This window comes from Maniola hyperantus, chromosome 15 (assembly GCF_902806685.2).
Source record: "Maniola hyperantus chromosome 15, iAphHyp1.2, whole genome shotgun sequence".
Taxonomy (NCBI): Eukaryota; Metazoa; Arthropoda; class Insecta; order Lepidoptera; family Nymphalidae; genus Maniola; species Maniola hyperantus.
This window is the reverse complement of record NC_048550.1, coordinates 6,291,888-6,309,294: the sequence shown is the minus strand read 5'-3', so window position 1 is coordinate 6,309,294 and position 17,407 is coordinate 6,291,888. Positions and strand designations below refer to the sequence as shown.

At 35.2% G+C, this 17,407-nt stretch overlaps 1 protein-coding gene across 6 annotated transcripts in view; it reads right to left on the bottom strand.

The window, feature by feature from the left end:
• The window catches only part of LOC117988904 (uncharacterized), a 65,794-nt gene that overhangs the window by 19,508 nt on the left and 28,879 nt on the right, over positions 1-17,407 (bottom strand). Inside the window, exon 1 of one of the 6 annotated variants that reach the window (XM_034976184.2) lies at positions 2,289-2,495. The exons of the other annotated variants lie outside the window; for them this stretch is intronic. The gene's annotated coding sequence lies outside the window, so the exon portion shown is untranslated. Of the gene's footprint in view, positions 1-2,288; positions 2,496-17,407 lie in introns of those variants that run through there. 6 annotated transcript variants of the gene reach the window in all.

Below are 17,407 nucleotides of genomic sequence, written 5' to 3'. Positions count from 1 at the left end.
ACCTATTTGCATTTTTTCGGCTAATTCGTATTTCGAGTTTTGTATGAAAAATTCAATGCGAGCGTCATGGCTGAATAAAACTGATGTGCGATCCGCATTATCTTTTACTAGCGGAGAACGTTGTAGTTTTTTCCAAGAAAAAAGTGACTATGTGGTAACTGACTCCAGGGGAAGTCTAGAGGTTTGTTGCGTTTCTAGTGAATGAAAGGATGATGACGTTGAGGCACACACTATACCGCATTAGTTACTAGTTTCGTGCTTTATCAGCTGGTACCGACCGTTGCACAAACAACAACGGAAAATTGCGTAACATACCGCCTTTTGTTTTGATATTTCATTGTTAACGGTACACCATTTGTGACAATATCTACTTTGTTTCGGTGCTATTGTGTCGAGTCGGGATTTGGACGCAATTCGGATGGACTGATTTCTAGAGATTAAAGCCTTAATTAAGGTCGTTGCATTCGATGCTATTTTTTAGGTACTTACAGACATCAGAAAAAATCTTTTCTTTTAAAAATACTATACGTACAAACAAAAGCAGCCACGGAGCAGAGTGCAAACGCAAGTAAACGTGTAAATATACTTCTATACTAATCTATACTTCTATATTTTTAATAAATAAAATTGAAGTGTCAGTTCAATTAAATTAAATTAAGTCTGTCTGTAATTTCAAAATAACTACCTTATATTAAGCTCATATTTATGGTTATTTGAAAAATCAAAAGTTCCCACCGGATTTTTAAAAACCTAAATCCACGCGGGCGAAGCCTAGGGCATCAGCTAGTAAAATAATGTACAATCTGTCCAAACAAATTAATTGAAAGAGACTGAATTGAATGATAAAAATTATTATTGAGTAAATATTGAAAAGACAAGACGCATATTTTATTGAAGATTACCAAATACTTACGCTGAGTTAAAAAATATAAATTAATACAAACTGAATATTATATTCACACTAAATACTGGAATATTTAAAGTATAACAATGTACCTACCTACCAGTTTGTCCAGTAAGTACTTCTTTGACGCCTTAAACTACTTACATAGGTAATGCATCCCAAAAACTGGCGTATATTACTATAGTAATATTTTTTTAATTATGAAAACAAAGTTTCCACGGCGTGTTTTAAAAATCTAATGCGCGCAAATAATATAGTGGGCAATATGTTTTTGATCGATGGGTTTTCCTCAAATTTTTATATTTTATTGTAATAAGATGAATGAGTCACATTAGGTTTCTCGTTACTTGTAATGGATCTCATCGGTTTTTCAAAAGACCGCGGTGAGTTCCGATATGCGGAAAACAATTATTGGAAACTAAATGATGCCCGCGACTTCGTTCGCGTGGATTTCGGTTTTTAAAAATCCCGCGGGAACTCTTTGATTTTCCGGGATAAAAAGTAGCCAATGTCCTTCCCCGGGATGCAAGCTATCTCTATACCTAAATATCAAAATCGGTTGAACTCGGATGAGTCGTGAAAGGATAGCAGACAGACACACTTTCGCATTTATAATATGAGTTATGGAAGTATGGATGGATGGTGTCCGGTAACTTCACGATTATCAAATCAAATGATCCCTTATAATATGGTGGGTGAATGGTGAAAATGGCCTGTTTCTGAGTCGTTGATCGTTTTGTATTTTTCCAAAATAAATACGGTTTCGTTTCTTTAAAAATTATTTAAACAAAATTAAATTTTTTGGATTTTAGTTAGCTAACTAACATCCGGCGGACGGTCAGCGTAAAGGGGATGCTGCGCCGCCGCGTCGCAAGCAGAGGAACATTGAAAACGGACCCCACGGACGAACGGATGGAAGGAAGGGTTCGAAACTAGTCGGGCATACTCCGACTAATACGTGAGTTCAGCCGTCACACATATATTTAAAATATTTTTTGTTGTTTAGAGGTAGAATTAAAAGGAAGACAACAGTATACTGTAAAATTGTGTTCTGGTCAAGTCTGGTCATGAAGATGGCCACGGGATGGGTTCTTATTTGTGAACCCATTTTATGGAAAATTGGTACTTAAACATTTAATTCAGTAGTACGCAAGGCACTTTATTTTTTAAAACAAGGTAATTTATAGAAGAAAGGTACGTAAGAAACTTCATGAGAAAGGGAAAATAGCAAAGCATAAACTTTTAGACCACTCTACAACCGTAGATTTAAAGAAATATATCTATTGTAACTACCTACATATATGGGTAATGCGTATATTATAATATGTACGTATGTATGTTTGTTTTTGTTTTCTAGTTACTATTCATTTGCTTATCGACCTACCTGCCAAGTTTTGTAGGTCCTACAAAATCCAAATGAAGCTGGCACAAATCACAAACACTATAAAAAGAAACTGTAAAATATCACAGGTAAGGCTAATTAATTAGTTTTATGATGACGTCAAATGGAAGCACTCAAATCGTATGTTATCAGTTAATAATTGTATTGATAAGTTTCACACCGCGTCCGACGTTGGTGCGGGGTATTGTACGTGTGGTGGCAATGGCTCAGTCAGCCGGCTTATAATAATTATTGGGCAAAAAGTCGTAACTCCAGTTGTGACGTAGGCAGGTGCTACGCGACCAAGCACACCGACACTTCTGAGTAACTACGTAATATTATAATGTATAGAAATATTATGTCCACCTTACTTATTGCCTTTATAAAACACTTACATTACTTAACCTGGTTTGAAGCCTCACTAGCTAAATGATATGGAAATATGTAGGCTGAATGCCTTTGTGGGTTCAAAGTTCGGAGGCACGAAGAAAACGAAAAGATGCAATAGATTTTAATGGCGAAACATATTATTATTTATTATACAATATTCATTTGCGGTGTCAACAATACAATTATAAGTAGTCATTCGAATAACCTAGTTTGATGTTTGAACTAACTTGAACTTGGTCTTAAACTGAAGCGCAACATGTGTAGGTATCTAGGTACTATATATGTATAATTGTATATACTAATATGAAACAGTCTAATAAGTAGGTATATCATTTAGCTTGAGCTAGATTTAAATTTAAATGGTGCAAATGGTTGAGGTTAAATGGTTAATTGCTTGAATGGTTTTATTAAACCATCGGTGGAATTTGGAATGACATTAATTATCATTGTCAGCCTGTGTAGACGTCCTTGCCTTAGGAGCGCCACTACATCCGGTCCTTCCTCGTCCAGCCCTTTCCCGCTACCCTCTTTCTATTGTGCTAGAGGCCACCCAACCCTATTCTAACTTCTAACCACACGGCCTTCATTTTAGGACTTTCGGCGTCAACGGCCATCGTCTACGACAAGCATGGCCTGCCCAGTTTCCAGTGTCATTTCAGCTTGCTAATGGTTTGGCGTATGTCAGTGACCTTGTTTCTTCTTAGTGGAAGTGGAAAATACAGATACCTATTTAATGGGATAATAGAGACGTATTTGATAGATTGAAAGCTTTTCTTGATAAAGAAATCATAAAAGCCTTTAGAAGTAGGCTGATGACAGAGCAATTCTATCGAAGCTATCACCTATTTATATTACGGAGAGTGTGACCAAGAACTTTTTAACCTTGTTCCTTCTTCACCTTTCTACTATAAAGTACCGCAAGGCATCGTCAAGGTCTGCAACCGTACGTAGTCGAAATTCCACCGACACATACGAAGCAATTTGCCTCCTCGTTTCTAATTTGAACCGCTATGATATGGATTTTTTCGGCACCGGTTTTCCGGCATCAGTTTTCCCCTCCACTCTTTAAATATGAGTACCTTCAAGTCAAAAGAAAATAGGCATCTTCTAGGCAAGCGCACTCCATCTTAGGTTGCATCATCATTTGCCTGCAAGTCTGATTGTGGCTAAGCGCTAGTCGATAAATTTAAAAAAAACCGGCCAAGTGCGAGTCAGACTCGCGCACCAAGTTTTGCCGACATTTTGCACGATAAATCAAAAACTATTATGCACAAAAATAAAGCCTTTTCATATTATGATACCCCACTTTATATAGTTATCTTACTTTGAAAACACATTATAATTTTTTTAGTAATGTAAATTCACGGTTACCGGATTTATTCCTTTACTTGTGCTACTTACCTCCCAAATTTCACGATTCTAGGTCAACGGGAAGTACTCTATAAGTTTTCTTGACATTAACGAAAGACGGACAGACAGACAACGAAGTGGTCATATAAGGGTTCCTTTTTTCCTTTTGATATTCGGAACCATAAAGAAACCTATCTTTCACAATAAAATGCAATTTTACTTATCGTGGAAAATAATCTAAGGATATAAAGTTCGACACTCAGTTTTAGATTCAAAATCCCTATGACGAGTATTTAATGATTTTATTGTAATCAACAGAAACCTGAATATAATATAGGTAAATCCCATTATAAAAAGGTAGAGTTCATAATCTAGGCGTAAATATAAGGAAAATTACTTTATGATATCCTCATGCAATAACATCAGATTAATACAAGTACCTAGATATAAATATAAGTAGGTAGGTACCTAATAAGCAATTTCATGCGATATTGTGTAATAGTTACGAATTGAATATGAAGTGCGTTACGCAATATTGTAAAAATAAATTACTTTAATTAAACACCTATTTTATATGAGCCATCTTCAGCGATTCATGGTTACATTATTGTTTTCGCTTTTGCAGTGCATAATATTATCGTTCAATTTCTTATTTTTAATTAATAATAAATTCAATGAATTATTTCAATAAAAGATAATGTAAAGTGAAGGAGATATACCTACCACCTGTTTGATAAGGTAAGGTATAAGGTATCAAAAATATTTTACATATTTTTCGATAATAATTGTCCTTTTTAATTGAAATTGAACCTCAGACATGTATTGATTTTATAACGTTTTGGTAGGATAGAATGTATTGCTTGATACTAATTTGGTCTGGATGTGGCTATAATCACGTACCTACCTACCGACACAATAAACATGATGCTACATATAGGTATCTCACTCTCTAATATATGTACATAGGTTCATTGTAGGTATCCTATACCTTGGTACCTACGTATCACCTCACGGGTCGCTAATTCAATTAAGTACAACAACACATCGCTCCGAATATCCTTCTATTGATATAGCTTATTTAGATCGGTACACGGGTTAAAAATACATGCGTTCAATATTGATCTTACGAAAATATTTGCCAAACGGTTGATTGGTTTTCTCTAAAACTTCCATTATTTGATTTTTCATAAAGTAATGTTAAACCAAGGGTAGCCTATTCAATCTTTTAATGTATTATGTACGTAACTAATATACCTGTAATGGTTTCAGCAATTAGGTATCCTCGCAAAGCGATCTATTATCGCAGAATATTCTAGATTTAGTCTAGTTCCAAATACAATGAAACCGAATTGGGTTATTTTGAAGAACGCAAGTTTTGCTAATTATGTAAATTTTCGCCATAATTACTCTATTATAGACTTATACTCTATATACTGTTTTTAGCTTTGTTCGTGACATTGGGTATATCTATTGGTTTGTCACGGTCGGTTGGTTTACGTGTCAGTGTCGCCATTTATAAGTAACATAGGGTGTCCTTTATAGCAATGGTTTAGCCTGTAGCCATTAGCAATGATTGATGAAAGCTTAATATTTTGCAGTATACCTTTGACCCGCACTAGACCGCGGACCACGGTTCACTGGCTGAGGCTGAGATCTAAGCGTTAGATTTAAGTGAGAGATATAGCTCTGTCTCGTTTTAACTCTGTTTTAAGTCTAAGTTAAGTCAGAGTGCGCTCTATAGATCTCACCATTACTGCGTAGTGCCGAAATTTTAGATATGATCAGTATTCATTCAGTAGGTACTCAAGCGGCTGTTAATGCCATCTAGTATTATATTTTTATATTATACTAGCTGATGCTCGCGACTTCGTCTGCGTGGATTTAGATTTTAAAAAATCCCGTGGGATCTCTTTGATTTTTCGGGATGAAAAGGTTTTTAATCCAGGTTTTCACTGTACCTATACCAATGCAAAAAGTCACGTCGATCCGTAGCTCCGTTGAAGGGCAAACCAACAAACCCTTTCGCAACATCGATGCTTTCGCATTCATAATAGGGGTAGAAACTTGAAGTAAAACACTATCATAAAAATTATATATTTTTTAATATTATTCATCATTTTAACAGACCTGGTAGAAATAACTTTTTGTTGGATTTAGGTATTCTGGTTATCTCTAACAACTACAAAATTTATTACTCACGGATAACAATATGTAATACCTACTAAAATCACTACATTGTTTTATTTAGTGTGTTTTCCAAAATAGAATAGAAATCCCTACCAATAGCGACAGGTCTTACTTCAATAATATAACTAAAAAGCTGTGGTAACCTAGCGGTTAGGACGTCCGCATTCCAATCGGAGATCGGGGGTTCGATCCCGGGCTCCTTTAACTTTTCGGAGTTATGTACTTTTTAAGTAATTAAAATATCAGTTCCTTTAAGGGTGAAGGAAAACATCGTGAGGAAAGCTATAGCCTCGATAGCCTCGATAGGTCAACGGTTAAAGGAGCGGACTGAAAACCGAAAGGTCGCCGGTTCAAATCCCACCCGTTGCACTATTGTCGTACCTACTCCTAGCACAAGCTTTACGCTTAATTGGAGGGGAAAGGGGAATATTGGTCAGAAATTAACTTGGCTAATATTCTTTTAAAAGAAAAACAAAAAATACAAATCGGCATGCCTGAGAGTTCTCCATAATGTTCTCATGTGTGAAGTCTGCCAATCCGCACTTGGCCAGCGTGGTAGACTATGGCCAAAACCCTTCTCACTCTGAAAGGAGACCCGCGCTCTGTAGTGAGTCGGCGATGGGTTAATCATGTTGATGAATAATATAACCTAATTAGTTAGTCTATGATAATCTTGTTATGATTGAAATACCTACTTATTTGCTATCGAGGTAAGCAAATATAAAGAGATTATAAAAATTATATCATCTTTATGAATACCTTTTCATGAAGAGATCTGGGAAAAACGTACCTAATTTAATCATAATAACAGTCTTTATAATATGTACACAAATATTTGATGGCGCTGTAATACAAATCTTCAAAGGAAACATGATTGTATAGGTAAACCTGTAGCTATAAAGCCTATAAAGGGAGAAATTACAAAATGGTAAAGAGGGATTGTTGAAGTTTATCTTTTTGGTCCACCACTCTTAGCTTTTGGCTATCTTACGTTTCCAAAAAACAGTCAATTTTACAAAATATACCTAGCTAGTATTAGCAAGTAAGTAATTTTTGCAAAATCTGTAAACACCGAGTGGCTAAATCAACAATGTTTATTTTACAGTTTACGAAGGAAGTTATTATTAATCCAATCGTTTTTCTATTTGATGGGGAAAAAGCATAATACTTATTCAAATATCAAAGTTATTGTACAATATATTTTATAGTTTTCAAATTATATAGCCGTATGGCCGTTCTAATTAAATAATAAATAAATAATAATAATAATAATAATAATAATAGCCTTCCAAGTTGCAATAACTTATTTCATTGAAGACCCTTTGCTCTATTTATAATTTGTTTACAAGTCAAGGAGCTTAGTTAGCTTGGAACTGACAGACCAATGATCTCTATTAGGTACTTACCTATACGATTATCTCAAAACATTAAGGAGGTACCTACTCCTGTAAACAACAATACAAATTATGTACATAAGAATATCATTTGCATTAATTACTGTTGCGTTTCATTACTAATACGTTTCCGTGTAGGTAGAAAATAGAATACCTACCAACGGATATATACAATATACATACATCAGACTCACACGTAATATATCTCCAAACTCTCCTAGAGCTGAAATCTATTTTAGGGCGGTGTTAATGACTTCAGTAGGTATACGGATATATATCGTAAGTTGACATTTAGGTCATTCTATTACGGTCAGTGACGTATATCGATATTTGGGAGACATTGAGGCATTATAAATAAACAATTATCTGACTGAAAATAGAAATTCAAGAGTTTGTACGCAATTTTCGTTGTTCTCGAAAACTGCTGGTTACTGCCCGCCTGTAAAAAGGTTTGTACATTAGGTATCTTATGGAATACTAGCTTATCCCCGCGACCTCGTCCGCGTGGATTACACAAATGTCAAACCCCTATTTTACCCCCTTTTGAAAATTCAACCAGAATTTTCAAAAATCTTTTCTTAGCCGACGTCATCTTGAACATATTATTTTTATGATAAAACTTACCGTTTGCAAATGTCGCATCGACGGGGACTTTTCACATTTCATTTATATAATGATGTTTCAAACATTCGTACAAATTTTCAGCTCTGTGCTAATTAATGTAACCTTACCACTATTTTTTTAACTTAATTGACTGGACTACTACCGAAGTATTGTTTGTTTTATATAGGTATTTACATTTCTACCTATTAATAAATTATGTTGAACAAATCCAATACCAGTATACAGTACCAGCTATGTCAGTTGATAATTATGGAGGTCATATCAGTCGCGACATGGAAATATCGGGTCAATCAATAACGTAGGTACCTAGGTATGTAAAAAAATACACTGTACAGGCTAAGTGGATTAATCAATAAAGTAACGATCCGCGATAGCTAATAATTCGTGCTTTTTATCAAAATGCTTTTAATGTAAGCTTATTTCACACTATCACATAGACACATAATACTTAAATTATAGGTAGGTAGGTACTAGATGATGCCCGCGACCCAGGATTAAGTTTATTTTTAAAATCCCATGGGAGCTCTTTGATTTTCCAACATAAAAAGTAGCCTATGTTTGTCCCGGGGATGCAAGCTATCTCTATACTCGTTAAGATCGGTAAAAAACAGAAGAATTTAGAACGGCCGTGGAAAGCTAGCAGTCACACCGACAGATAAACTTTCGCATTTATAATATTAGTAAAGATAGGCATTTGGTGTTCACTATAAGTTTTTAATAAGTTTTCGAATATTTTTTTGTTATAATGTAGAATAACAAAACAACAGACCAAAGGGATTTTAAAATACCAAAATCCAGCCAGACGAATTCGTGAAAGCACAAAACGTGACGTTTTCCTCAACATACGATTTCTTAAAAACGATATCTGCATTGAACGATTGAATCACGTTATGTTAATTATTATTCTTTGCTCACGTACCTATCTGATGCAAATTCGCATCAAGAATTTATTTTTACGTCAACAGTCAATTATGATAGGTAGGTAATAGGTATACCAACGTGGATCAACATAATATAATCAACGTGATATGCCGGTTTACTCACGTAGACCATTATGCCTAACAACATTAAAAGTATCTAGGTAATAAATTATTACCATACTAATATTATAAATGCAAAACTGTGTCTGGCTTGCCTGTCTCTCCGTTACATTTTCACGGCCCATGCGCTTTACTTATTTGAGGAAATTATTATGGAGATAACTTGCATCTCGGAGACGTACATTGTACATAGACGTAGGCTACTTTTTACTCCGGAAAATTAAGATATACGCACAGGATTTTAAAAACCTAAATTCAAGCGTAGGTATCACAGATAAGGGAAGTATTTGTGGCTGTATGATGTCGCGGGCATCATCTAGTTAAATGTTAACGTACATTGAACATAAAATAATAAAAGAAAATCTATCTAGCTTTTGACACACTGCCGTGTGTCTTGATATACGCCGTTTAGAGCCTCAATAGCTCAACGGGTAAAAGAGTGGACTGAAAACCGAAAGGTCGACGGTTCAAACCCCGCCCGTTGCACTATTGTCGTACCTACTCCTAGCACAATCCTGACGCTTAGTTGGAGAGGAAAGGGGAATATTAGTCGTTTAACATGGCTAATATTCTTTTTAGAAGAAAAGAAAAAAAAATCTACCTGCCAGTTTAGTCTTCGATTTATCTTTGGGTTATTTTCCTTCAATCTATAAAAGTATAATACCGGTTGCTTTTTACCGTGCTTCGTCTGCGTATAATCAGTACCAATACCCATAGTATTATAAATGTGAAAGTGTGTTTGTTTATTGATTTGTTGGTTTGTCCTTCAATCACGTCGCAACAGAGCAACGGATCGACGTGATTTTTTTAATGGGTATAGTTAAATACTTGGAGAGTGACAGAGACTACTTTTATCCTGGGAAATCAAAGAGTTCCCACGGGATTTTTAAAAAATCTAAATCCACGCGTACGAAGTCGCGGGCATCAGCTAGTAGGTACATATAATTTAAAGGTAACAAATTAGAGAGGATAACTTAGTTGTCTATCAGTGGAAAAAAAAACAGAATCGGGTAATTTAGTTCCAGCAATTACCCCCTACATCCAAACTTATTTATAAAGTTAGCCTCTTTTTAATATTAGTGTAGATTTTTATTGTAGCTTAAGTTTTGTATCTTGTACTATTTTTCTTATATCGTAATGTAGGTAATTAAAATTGGAAACAATTTTCCTTGGATAATGAACGTAGGAAAATGTTGGCAAAAAGGTAAGGCACTCGAGCACGCAAAAACGTATAAAGACTGTCTCGAGGGAATCAATTAGAGAAGTGAAATTATAATGGGACCATCAGACCGTGAAATACAGCGAACATTCTTACCGAGGGTTCGTACATACAACACCGATGAATACTGAATCTTGGGATCGACCTTCACGCAACGAAAATAGCTTCCTTTACATTACTCTGCTAAACAACGGTGAACGATTTTATTCTCGGATGGATTTTAGATTCTTGAAAGAATCAAGTAAAATCGATTTTTACTGACTACACAATCATATATTTTATGGACAGGAGATATAGTTCGAAATGTCGATAGATATTGGGGTCCCAAGCCCAAGGTGCTGGAATGGCAACCTCACAAGTCACAATGGAAAGCGCAGAGTTGGAAGACCGCCGCGCCGGGCGCCCGTTATAAGACAAACGAGACGACTTCAAACGAGTCGTAGGGAGCCCCGCAAGATTCAGGCGGCGTAAGACTGGATGGCGTGGTGGAAGTCTGGCAGTGGACGTCTAACGGGTGACGATTATGATGGTGATGATGAAGATACAATGATATTTAAGAAAAAATTTAAAACACTAAAGATAAAACAATAATCATAATTTTTATTAATTAATAAAACCAGCTAAGGGCGAGTTCAAGTATACTCCGTATTCAAGTATTTTTTTCGACACTTTGCACGATAAATCAAAAACTGTAATGCAAAAAAAAAGCTGTTTTAAAATGTACAGGTACCCTACCCTTTCATATGATACCCCACTTGGAATAGTTATCTTACTTTGAAAATTAAAAATACTAATTATTTGTTTATGATGAACACTTCTTTTTTGTGATGTAGCCACAAATTCACGGTTTTCGGATTTTCTCCTTTACTTGTGCTACCTGCCAAATTTCATGGTTCTAGGTCAACAGGAAGTATCCTATAGGTTTTCTTGACAGACAGGACAGACGGATGGACATATAGACAGACAGCGTCTATGTATATGTCAATTTCAGTGGTCGGGTAGTATCGCATAAGGTCGCAAGACCTGCAAATCTCGCATGAATAAATTCCCGCCACGCGGGAATACCAACCCCGCGCGCTATCAAAGGACGGCGATTTTACCTATACATAGTGCCTACTGTCATATTATTTGATAGTGCGCGGAATTGGTATTCCCGAGGGGGAAATTATACATAGTCTTGTCGTTGTCGTGCTCGGGGCAAGTTAGCCGCAACTGAGTGAACTAGCCGCAAGATGAACCTACTGAAAATTCGAGTGACATGCACTTGGGTGCACCGTAAAACTGCAACACGTTAGCACCGTTCTCTATTGATGTCGTCCACATCGATGCCCCAGCCGCGGCCGAATCATTTTACGTACTGTTAGTGTTATAAGATCACCTAAACATGCACTGCGAAATTTCACCGTGCAATTTTCCTCACAGAATTCTGCGACAGAATAGAAGTTGTGTGAAGCCGCCGATACTCGCAACAATAATTTCGCTTCAAAATCTGTCGCTTCAAAAACACTTGGTGGATACCAAGTGTTTTTATCAGTGAACTAAGTATCTATATATAAAAAATGGGAAACATTGTAAGAAAAATTTGTAGTGCGTGTTAATATTATAAATTAGGCCGCGATTACACCTCTAAGTTTACGCACTACAAAAGATTCAGTATTATAAACCGCCAGAAAAATCGCAGTGCGGGTTTACCTTAAAGACCACACACAAGTAACACACTGACCGCGATAACCACAGAAGTGTGGATTTGAGTTCATTCATAATTTTAGATAGGTACATAGTTATTATTTTACGTCTTATAAACAGGACCTCAACGTTTCGCCGGCGCGGCGTCGCCATAATACCTACTATTTAAAATTAGGTTATGTTCACATATTTTGAGCTAACATTAGAAATACCTACCTATTACACTAGTTACAACTTAGCAGAATACGAAACTAACTTACACCTCATTAATTTAATTAGCAGGTAATTAGGCAATAGTAAGGGCCATAGCAGACACGATGTTTTTAGCATCAGTGAGCGGCGCGGCGATTTAGTTGCATTTCGGCAGATCGGTGCCGTGATTGAATTTCACTCTGCGTACAGCGATCACGTCAGTTTTATTTTTATTTCAATATTTACTGCGATCGAACGCAAAAAATTCGTTAAAACGCGATGCAGCATCGAAACAATCACTAAAACGCACGTTTTCAATACAGCGATCGAACGCAAAAAGTCGTTAAAAGTTAAAACGCGATGCAGCATAGAAACAATCACTAAAACGCACGTTTTCAATACAGCGATCGAACGCAAAAAGTCGTTAAAAGTTAAAACGCGATGCAGCATCGAAACAATCACTAAAACGCACGTTTTCAATACAGCGATCGAACGCAAAAAGTCGTTTTAAAAGTTAAAACGCGATGCAGCATCGAAACAATCACTAAAACGCATGTTTTCAATACAGCGATCGAACGTGGAAAGTCGTCAAAACGCGATGCAGCATCGATGCCGTCGCAAAATTGTGTCTGTTGATGGCCAAGGAAACCGATGAATATCGGTTCTTTAAACGCACACACAACCCTACACAAACATCCCTTTTAACTTCCCGTGTCGGGTACAAAACAAAAACAAAATCGGCTTGGAATATTTACGATAATTGAGAACAGTCAACAACGAGATTTAACTGCGTGACAAAAATGTAGGTCGTGATTTACTTAGTGAAACGCTACAATTCCAAGTTCCGTTGCCGTGTGAACCCGTTTATACTATGACTATGTGTAATGTACCGTCATCTGACCCAAATTACACTCAATAAAGCTTACGTCTCTATGGGTATAGTTCAAACCAAAGAGTTGTCATAATATTACTAGAGCAACTGAGCAACAATGTCCCTTAAAATAGGCTCGATCCGCAAGGTTTGTACGACTTTCAACAACTTGCTATCGCTGGTAGAAAATCGAACACTGAAACGCTATAAAGTCAGTGTAAAATGGAAATAAAGTTGATTGTTTTAAAGTTATAATTCGTACAATTAACTACACAAGTCTATTTAGTGATCTAATCTTCAAAATGCGAATATTACGCGCTAGTTCACATAGAAATAGCGTCACATGGCGCGCTCCAATTCGGCAGAATAAAAGAAGGCTATATTATTATTAGTTATTAATTATAAAGGCACTGAAAACTATTAAGTATATCAAATCGGCACCATACAGCACGCGATTCTATTATATTTCCAAAATTCCTCAATAATAAATAATGTGTAGGTATACAATATACATACTTACTTATAATTGCTGTAATACTTATATATCTACCCTTTTTAATCTGGGTATCTCAGACTTGGTAGGTATATTGATAAAAAGATGGTTTGATGGTTTGAACGTAGAATTGATAAACTGAATGGTTTATGGATTAATATGATATTAACGATAAAATCAGTTCCTAAGTTCTAAAATTAGAATAGAAATACCTTTAGTTCGCGACAGTGTGTGATGCCAACCGGGATATGAGGCGGGGGGACGCCCCGCACAGCCGTACTATACCTAGTTTGAAGTTCAATATTGCTTTATAATCGAGTGAGCTAAAGTACTGCTAGTAAGCGTGTACAAAAATAATAATGCTATGAGTAGTATGCATATTATAGTCATCAACAGCGTTTAAATGTAACAAATGGTCGTAATTTATTCAGGTCACTTCACCCACTCGCCCCCTCACGTGAGAACGAACTAAAATACCTACCTATCGGGAACGACAACCGCACCGCCCCTACTCTGCTTTGTTTTACATTGGCTTTCTTTACAGCTATTTTCTCGCCCTACGCTGCGCCCTGAAATGTTACGACGGGCAATTAACCCGACGAAGCAGGGAAACTTGGAAAAAATTAATGTTGCCATCAATTTTTTAATACAAAAATTTAAAAAGTTTTACAATATTATTCATATACATTCATATACCTACCTACCTAACATTAAACATACGTACCTATAGCTCAAGACGAAATAATTTCCAAATAAGATTAATTTATTCATATTTATTTATTTTCTCTAAGCTTAAAATATATTTTTTACTTGGAAAGTTATTACTTTAGTAAGCAGCCTTCTACGCTTTCGTGTTAATTAAGAGGTCATAAATCATGGTGACGCGTGACAAGTATATTAATGAAGGAAAACTCGAAAAATTCTCGTAATAATATTTGTCCTAGCATTGTATGAGAGAAAATCTATCCTATTAGTATAGCATTGTAACATGTTATTCCTACTTACTTGTTAAAACTTTTACTTTTATTTCTAGTATAAAAGACATGATAAACATTTTGATATTTCGATATCCTCGGGACATTTGTCATGAAATAAGTATTAATTATATCTATTATCTATAGAATAACCTCAGTAAGTTGAAGACAACGCTTCTTCTATTGAGCTAATTTACCACAATTTAAAATTATTGCCTTAATAGGGACAAAAGTCGGATGCATTGTTGAGGTGGTTAATAAGAGTGCTGTTACTAAGTATTTAGATTATGATGGGTAAAGAAACATTTGACATTATCATTTGATTAGTACAGTCACAGTCAATAGGATAAATCAATAACAACAATTTATCTAGAACAGTGATTTTACTTTGATGAAAATATACCTACTAGGTAAACTAAAGATTCAGTTTATTTAGCTATCAGCGTAAAGCTTGCACAGACAGACAGACAAAAGGATACCTACTGTTTTACCGATAATAATCGATGAGAATAATGCTTCCTCCTATTGAAATTTTAAAAAAAATATATGTACCTACCTACCTAAAGAAATTGCCCGGTTAGGTACAGTTTAATAATAATTATTATTATACATAGATTCCTTCTGCATAAAGCGCTCGTCATTACAGTGGCTTTTTTCAATGGGGAAGCACCTAGGTAGGTAGGTAGCTATGATTCCATGTAGTAGGTATGTTATTTTAATTAAGCATATAGGTAATAAGTATCAACGGGTATCAGTCTGCTAAGTCTAGTATAAATGCGCAAATATTGGTGATTTAATTACAGTATATGATAATAATAAAATTAATCGAAATTGTAATTAGGTACATGATGAGTCTTGCTATATTATGAGATATTATCAAAACCTTGTAATAACAGCGACGGCGCTAAATATATGCGCCTAGATTCTAGTAAACTTGTTTTAATTATGTTAAATTTTATTGATCTATAGTCTATAGTTCTATACCATATTAATTTATTATTAAAACATGTCAAGTCTGTATCGATTGGTAAATAGCAAAATAAGTAGGTACTTGAACGCTTATACATTCTTGTACCGAACGTCCTATACCGCGTCGGATTGAATCCGGAAACATTGCAAATTTCGAGGACGAATCATGAGCATTGAATAAAAATACATTATTATAGTTCGCCGCTAAATTAGAATTTTGTTACGCTTATGATACGAATCACATCTAAACATTGTATAGTATCAATGAAACAAACGCCTAAAAATAAAAATAAAATAAAATAAAAATCTTTTTATTCGAATAAACTTTTACAAGTACCCACGAAACCACTTAAACCACGAAATAAGCTTAAAATCGTTAGATAAGTATCTACCTACCACCTACGTCAAAAAAACCGGCCAAGTGCGAGTCAGGCTCGCGCAACGAATACTCTAGTCGTATTTTTTCGACATTTTGCACGATAATTCAAAAACCATGATACATAAAAATGAATAAAAATATGTTTTAGAATGCACAGGTGAAGCCTTTTCATATGATACCCCACTTGATATAGTTATCTAACTTCGAAAATTGAAAATACTAATTATTAGTTTATAACCACAATTTAAATTTTTTTGTGTAATGTAACCACAAATTCAAGGTTTTCAGATTTTTCCCTAAATACCAGCTATGAGACCCACCTACCTACCAAATTTCATGATTTTAGGTCAACGGGAAGTACCCTGTAGGTTTCTTAACAGACAGACGGAGAGACAGACAAGAAAGTGATCCTGAGTCATCCTGATGAGTTTGAGTTAATCATAATACTCTTACTAATACATATAAAAATACATTGAGCTTCATTAATTAAGGTACACATACGTGACGTTTTATTTGCCAAGGTAGACAGCATCTGAATAATGTTTCCGATATTGCCATTTTAACATAAATAAAAGCGGCAGTTATTCTCTTATGTCTTCTCATCACTGTACTAAGTAGGCAAGCGGTTTGCCTTATTTAAAAAATATATACTTAAATCATTCAAGATCTTCGTACAAGTTTATAATCTCTTGATGGAACATTGATTGAAACTAGACCTGATTTTACCAGTCGTCGTCGTCGCAAGTGTGTTGGTTTCCTACTTTAAATTAAAATCACTATCTGACATCGTGACTAACGTAAATAAAATGTTTAACAATCTATTTCTTTGCGAGCCTTTAATATAATCTGTAGACGTGACTTCAGAGAACGATTTCATTTTACTATATATTTATATTACATTGTATAAGGTATGTGAAATACATAGTAACAATCTCTATAATATCTACGTAAGATATTTCATTATTAGTTTAAAAATGTTAATCAAATTAAAAACACAAATATATAAAAAATAACATAAAATTGTATAAGAATCCTACTGGCTTTTTATTCTCTAAGGCCTAAATTTAAATAAATTTATTCAAATGCGTAAACTACTTAAGTATTATGTTAATTAAAAGCAAATTAAATGATCATACTATGGCCGTGACCGTAATTCGGATTTGTATAAAAAATTGTGAAGCTGCTGCTTTGTTATAATATCGGCAATATGTTCCAGAAGTTGGCTTTTTACTGCGTGGTAATTACTTTAATGATGATTCTACAGCCTCCACAGAAGCACAACGAAGAGCAGCGAAGCGAGGCTGTGTACAATCTCTTCCGACGTCTCGAGCATTCGCGACAAAAATTCATGTTC